Source organism: Anoplopoma fimbria, unplaced genomic scaffold, assembly GCF_027596085.1.
Source record: "Anoplopoma fimbria isolate UVic2021 breed Golden Eagle Sablefish unplaced genomic scaffold, Afim_UVic_2022 Un_contig_7728_pilon_pilon, whole genome shotgun sequence".
Taxonomy (NCBI): domain Eukaryota; kingdom Metazoa; phylum Chordata; class Actinopteri; order Perciformes; family Anoplopomatidae; genus Anoplopoma; species Anoplopoma fimbria.
This window is the reverse complement of record NW_026551983.1, coordinates 17,809-23,504: the sequence shown is the minus strand read 5'-3', so window position 1 is coordinate 23,504 and position 5,696 is coordinate 17,809. Positions and strand designations below refer to the sequence as shown.

The 5,696-nt window shown below is 45.5% G+C and overlaps 1 long non-coding RNA gene across 1 annotated transcript; it reads right to left on the bottom strand.

Moving 5' to 3' along the window:
* Positions 1 to 961: 961 nt before the first annotated feature.
* LOC129115874 (uncharacterized) lies at positions 962 to 1,831 on the bottom strand. The gene is made up of 3 exons (XR_008533271.1): positions 1,773 to 1,831; positions 1,363 to 1,512; positions 962 to 1,072 (listed from the first exon to the last, which is right to left on the bottom strand). It is a non-coding gene; the product is annotated as an uncharacterized LOC129115874 (long non-coding RNA).
* Between the last annotated feature and the right edge of the window lie 3,865 nt (positions 1,832 to 5,696).

The window sequence follows — 5,696 nt, the reverse complement described above, 5'->3', positions numbered from 1 at the left end:
ACAATGAATGAACCTTGTAACCTGGTAACAGACAACAACCGCAGTGAAAACAACATTTTCATATAGAAGTGGATATAGGTAAGCAGCTGGTGATGAGAATCAGGTGTGTGTGACGGGAGCTAACAGGTTTTGACCGTGTCGTATGCTGTCGGGTCGTGTTCTGTAACGTGTTGGTGTGAGAGCGTGACTGGCATGCTAAGATTCTTTAGTAGCTGAATTTAGATGAACAATGCTGATTTAATGCTATGATGACAATGTTAAACTGAATAAATGGATCAACAGATCTAAAAACACACAGCACACTGGACAGTGGTTTGTTTGAGGCCTAGAACACACGTTGGAACAAGTTCTCCTGTTCGCCCCTCAGTGGCTTACAGATAACATTAGATATTTAGTTAAGAGTCACTATCATCATCATCATCATCATCATCATCATCATCATCATCAGAACATTGTTGTATGGCATAGCACAACTTATAAACAATATAAAGTATTATAATGTGTAATATGCCAGTGAGCATCTTTACGTTTCTGAAAATATTTTTAAATACTACCACCTAAAGCCAAATATCTGAAATGTTACTTATATGTCACAATGGGCATTTAGGTATAACTGTACTATTCAACTTGGCCTTTTTTTGCTGTATAAAACTGAACATCAAACTTATGTTGTAAACTTAAGAAAACATGCGCATAGTGCATGAAACATATCCCGAAAGAAAACATCAGCCCCATGTTTGAACCATTGTTAACAGTCCTTGCCTCCGTTGCGCTCAACGAGAGAGAGAAAAACATCAGTAGTTTGTGGCTATAAAACCCAGACTATCATCTTAGTCTTAAACAGTATCTGGACGAATAGTTCTGCATCAGCAATATTAATCTTTGAGTAGAATATTTTGTCTTCATCAATGCATCATCTTCATCAGGTCAGCTCACAGTAAAAACAGTCTCTTACTTTGTGTCTGAGGGTCCAGGTTCATTACTGAAGCATGGAGGTTGATCTTTGGACCCGTCACTCTTCATAGACAGACAGCTGGATACTGGAGACTCTGCTCTCTGTCTGTACTGAACTCTGCAAACACAACATGATTTTATTCATAATGAATCCTTGATAACAACAAAGACATTAAAGGAGCTCTGAATACACAAACTACTGTTACTGCAGATATTTAGAAGGTTTAACAGTTTGTATTAGTCCTCTTAGATTACATTACAGCTTTTCTAGGTGACTGACAGCGGTCACTGATAATAAGAGGAAGAACCTCAAACTCAACTTAAAATCTCTAAATCAACAGAAAACATTGTCAGAGGTTCAGTAACTGAAAATGACTCCTATTAATGAGTTAGCAGCAGTTCTCTTACTTTGTGTCTGAGGGTCCAGGTTCATTACTGAAGGTCAGAGGTTCACGTTTGGACGCGTCACTCTTCATAGACAGACAGCCGGAGACTAGAGACTCTGCTCTGTCCTCCTCTTCCTCCACACGATTACTCATCTTCTGATCTGAAGTCAGTCTGAGAGTAAAACAGTAACAGTGACTGTGAGCTCACAACACAAGAATCAAGACCGAGAGAACAGGAAGTAACACACACACACACACACACACACACACACACACACACACACACACACACACACACACACACACACACAGTACAAAGTGTAATAACAGCAGACAGTTCATTCTAACATGTGTCTCCTCTACAGTCCACAGGGAGAAAACTGACTCACAGACTTTGACAGTAAAACAATCAGATGTTGGATTAACACTCACCCTGCCTCAGCCTTCAGTTTACCTCCTTCTGCTCCGTCCACTCAACATGGAGTCTGAACTGACGCACTGAACACAACAAGGTTCACTCCCTGATCTCATGTTACTAGATCACATGATCACTGTGACTCCTCCTCTCTTCATTTCCAGGAAATCAGCTGAGTTCATCTAGAAGTGTGTGTGTGTGTGTGTGTGTGTGTGTGTGTGTGTGTGTGTGTGTGTGTGTGTGTGTGTGTGTGTGTGTGTGTGTGTGTGTCCCTGTGTCTGTGTGTCTGAGTGCAGAGGAGACAGAAACACTGTTGTGTGTTTGAGTCTCATTGTTGATGCAGCAGCGTCTCCTGCTGTCCAAACCAACAAACTACAGCTGAAGTCTAATAATAATAATAATAATAATACATTAATTCAGCTTTTATATAAAAAATTTGTCCATGCAGTGTTTTCTGTTGGCATCTTAACATGTTCAAACAAACTGACAGAAATACAACAGAAATACTAAAAACCTAGTTTTTAATACTTAAAAACACTAACTTTGAAATAAATAGATTAAAAAAAAAAAAAAAAAAACCTGTCTGTCTCTCTGTCTGAGTGTCTTTGGGGTTTGGACTGTTGGTTGAACTAAACAAGACGTCAATGTCATGATAGAGTTCTGTGTTTCAGCTTTCAGGTACATTGTTTATCACTTTGAGGAGGTGAAAGTGATAAACCCCTCTATGCACCCTAAAGAGAGCAGCCCTGTCTCACCCCTCTATACACCCTAAAGAGAGCAGCCCTGTCCCACCCCTCTATGCACCCTAAAGAGAGCAGCCCTGTCTCACCCCTCTATGCACCCTAAAGGGAGCAGCCCTGTCTCACCCCTCTATGCACCCTAAAGAGAGCAGCCCTGTCTCACCCCTCTATGCACCCTAAAGAGAGCAGCCCTGTCTCACCCCTCTATGCACCCTAAAGAGAGCAGCCCTGTCTCACCCCTCTATGCACCCTAAAGAGAGCAGCCCTGTCTCACCCCTCTATGCACCCTAAAGAGAGCAACCCCTCTATGCACCCTAAAGAGAGCAGCCCTGTCTCACCCCTCTATGCACCCTAAAGAGAGCAGCCCTGTCTCACCCCTCTATGCACCCTAAAGAGAGCAGCCCTGTCTCACCCCTCTATGCACCCTAAAGAGAGCAGCCCTGTCTCACCCCTCTATGCACCCTAAAGAGAGCAGCCCTGTCTCACCCCTCTATGCACCCTAAAAAGAGAGCAGCCCTGTCTCACCCCTCTATGCACCCTAAAGGGAGCAGCCCTGTCTCACCCCTCTATGCACCCTAAAGAGATCAGCCCTGTCTCACCCCTCTATGCACCCTAAAGAGAGCAGCCCTGTCTCACCCCTCTATGCACCCTAAAGGGAGCAGCCCTGTCTCACCCCTCTATGCACCCTAAAGGGAGCACTAAGACCTCCATTAATGTTCAGTACACTCTCAATGTCTTGGGACAAAACCTTGATCATGGCTATGAGACCTGGGCTGAGGCTGAAACTCTCCAGAGTCTTCCAGAGGTAACGCTGCTCAACCCGGTCAAAAGCCTTTTCCTGGTCTAGAGAAATGAGACCAGTTTTAATGCCCAATGAACTGGATAAACACTTGAACGCGCTGTCTCTAAACAACTGTCTTCCTACCTCCACCAGAACAACCTCTTGGACCCCCACCAGTCCGGGTTCAAGGTGGGTCACTCGTCAGAGACGGCCCTCCTTGCGGTGACAGAGTCGCTTCACGCTGCGAGAGCGAACTCTCTCTCCTCTGTCCTGATTCTCCTGGACCTGTCAGCGGCGTTTGACACAGTGAACCACCAGATCCTCCTCTCCACCCTCGAGGGGATGGGCGTCTCAGGCTCTGCACTCTCCCTGCTTGCATCCTACCTGACAGGCCGATCCTACCAGGTGACATGGAGGGGGGCCGTGTCAGAACCACGCACGCTGACTACGGGGGTTCCACAAGGTTCAGTTCTGGGCCCCCTTCTCTTCTCGCTCTACACAACATCTCTGGGTTCTGTTATTCGCTCCCATGACTTCTCCTACCATTGTTATGCCGATGACACCCAGCTGGTCTTGTCATTTCCTCCCGGTGACACCCAAGTGGAGGCACGCATTGCTGCGTGCTTGGCTGACATCTCGAAGTGGATGGCGACACACCACCTGAAGCTGAACCTGGACAAAACCGAGCTACTCTTCCTCCCGGGGAAGGGTTGCCCGCACCGAGACCTGTCCATCACCATTGATGATGCCGTGGTGACGCCAACTCAGACTGTGAGGAATCTGGGTGTGACCCTCGACGACCAACTGTCGTTCTCAGCAAACATTGCATCGGTCACACGCTCCTGCAGATTCCTCCTCTACAACATCAGGAGGATTCGCCCCTTCCTCACTGAGGAGACGGCGCAGGTGCTCATCCAGGCTCTGGTCATCTCCCGCCTGGACTACTGCAACTCACTACTTGCTGGAGCCCCGGCGTCGGCCATCAGACCTCTGGAGCTTGTCCAGAAAGCTGCAGCACGTCTGGTGTTCAATCGCCCCAAGTTCTCTCACACAACTTCCCTTCTCCGTTCCCTACACTGGCTCCCTGTAAGAGCTCGCATCCAGTTTAAGACTCTGGTGCTAGCCTACAGGGCAGTGAAAGGAACAGCTCCTTCCTATCTCCAGGCCTTGGTCAAGCCCTACACCCCTGCCCGACCACTTCGCTCTGCTGCCTCGGGCGACTGGTTGCCCCGTCGCTCAGAGGTCCCTGCGGCCGATCCACCCGGTCACAGCTTTTTTCTGTCCTGGCCCCTCAGCGGTGGAATGAACTCCCCACTGACGTCAGGACAGCAGAGTCGCTGCCCATCTTCAGGCGCAGGCTGAAAACTCACCTCTTCAGGAAGTACTACCCGGAGCCTTCCTCGTAGCACTTATGGCACTCGTATTAGTTGCTGCACTTACTGTATTCGTATCAGTTCGCTGCACTTATTGAATTTGTATTTGTTTACTGCACTTATCCTATTCGTAGTAGTTTGTAGCACTTACTATATTCGGATTAGTCTGTTGCAATTATTGTTTTCGTAGTAATCTGCCTCTGCACTATACTTTTGCTCTGGCTTATACTTTGAGATGCTTGTTTAAGAAAGGAGATGCACTTATGACTTCTGGTGACTAGTAGTTCTCTTGAATACCTATGTTGAATACACTTCCTGTAAGTCGCTTTGGATAAAAGCGTCTGCTAAATGACTGTAATGTAATGTAATGTAATGGATATGTCCAAAATATCCAGGATTAAGGACACATTGTCCAGGATGGACCTACCAGGCTCACAGTAGGTCTGGTCCTGGTGGATCACATGGTCAATCACCTCCCTCAGACAGTTTTTAAAGATTAAAGGAAACCAAGAGGAGATAGTTTAGAAAATCAGGTGAACAGATATTGCATTGTGTTAAAATGATTTAAAATGATAAAGACCTATTCCATAAGGAGTCACACTTCATGTTCACATCCCACCTCCTCTCCTCTCCAGCACATGTTCTTTCTCCAAAAGATCAATAGAAGACAAGGGGAGTTAGTTTGAAAATCACGTGAACAGATGATGCATTGAGATAACAAGATGTAAAATGAAACTATTAATCGATGCTTACATTTTTGTGTAATAATGAACATTTCATATTGCCCTTGCTAAATGCCCTCCCCTCCTCTCTGAAAGATAAATAGGAAACAAGGGGCGTTAGGGAATAATTCATTAAAATAACACATGAAATGATACTAATCACATTTCATATTGACCTACCACATCCTATCCTCTCCACCTTGTCTTCTCAATCCAAAATATCAGTAGAAGAGAAGGGGAGTTAGTTAATAAAATCTGGTGAACAGATAATTCATTGTGAAAACAAGATTTAAAATGATAACCACCTATTCCATAAGAAATCACA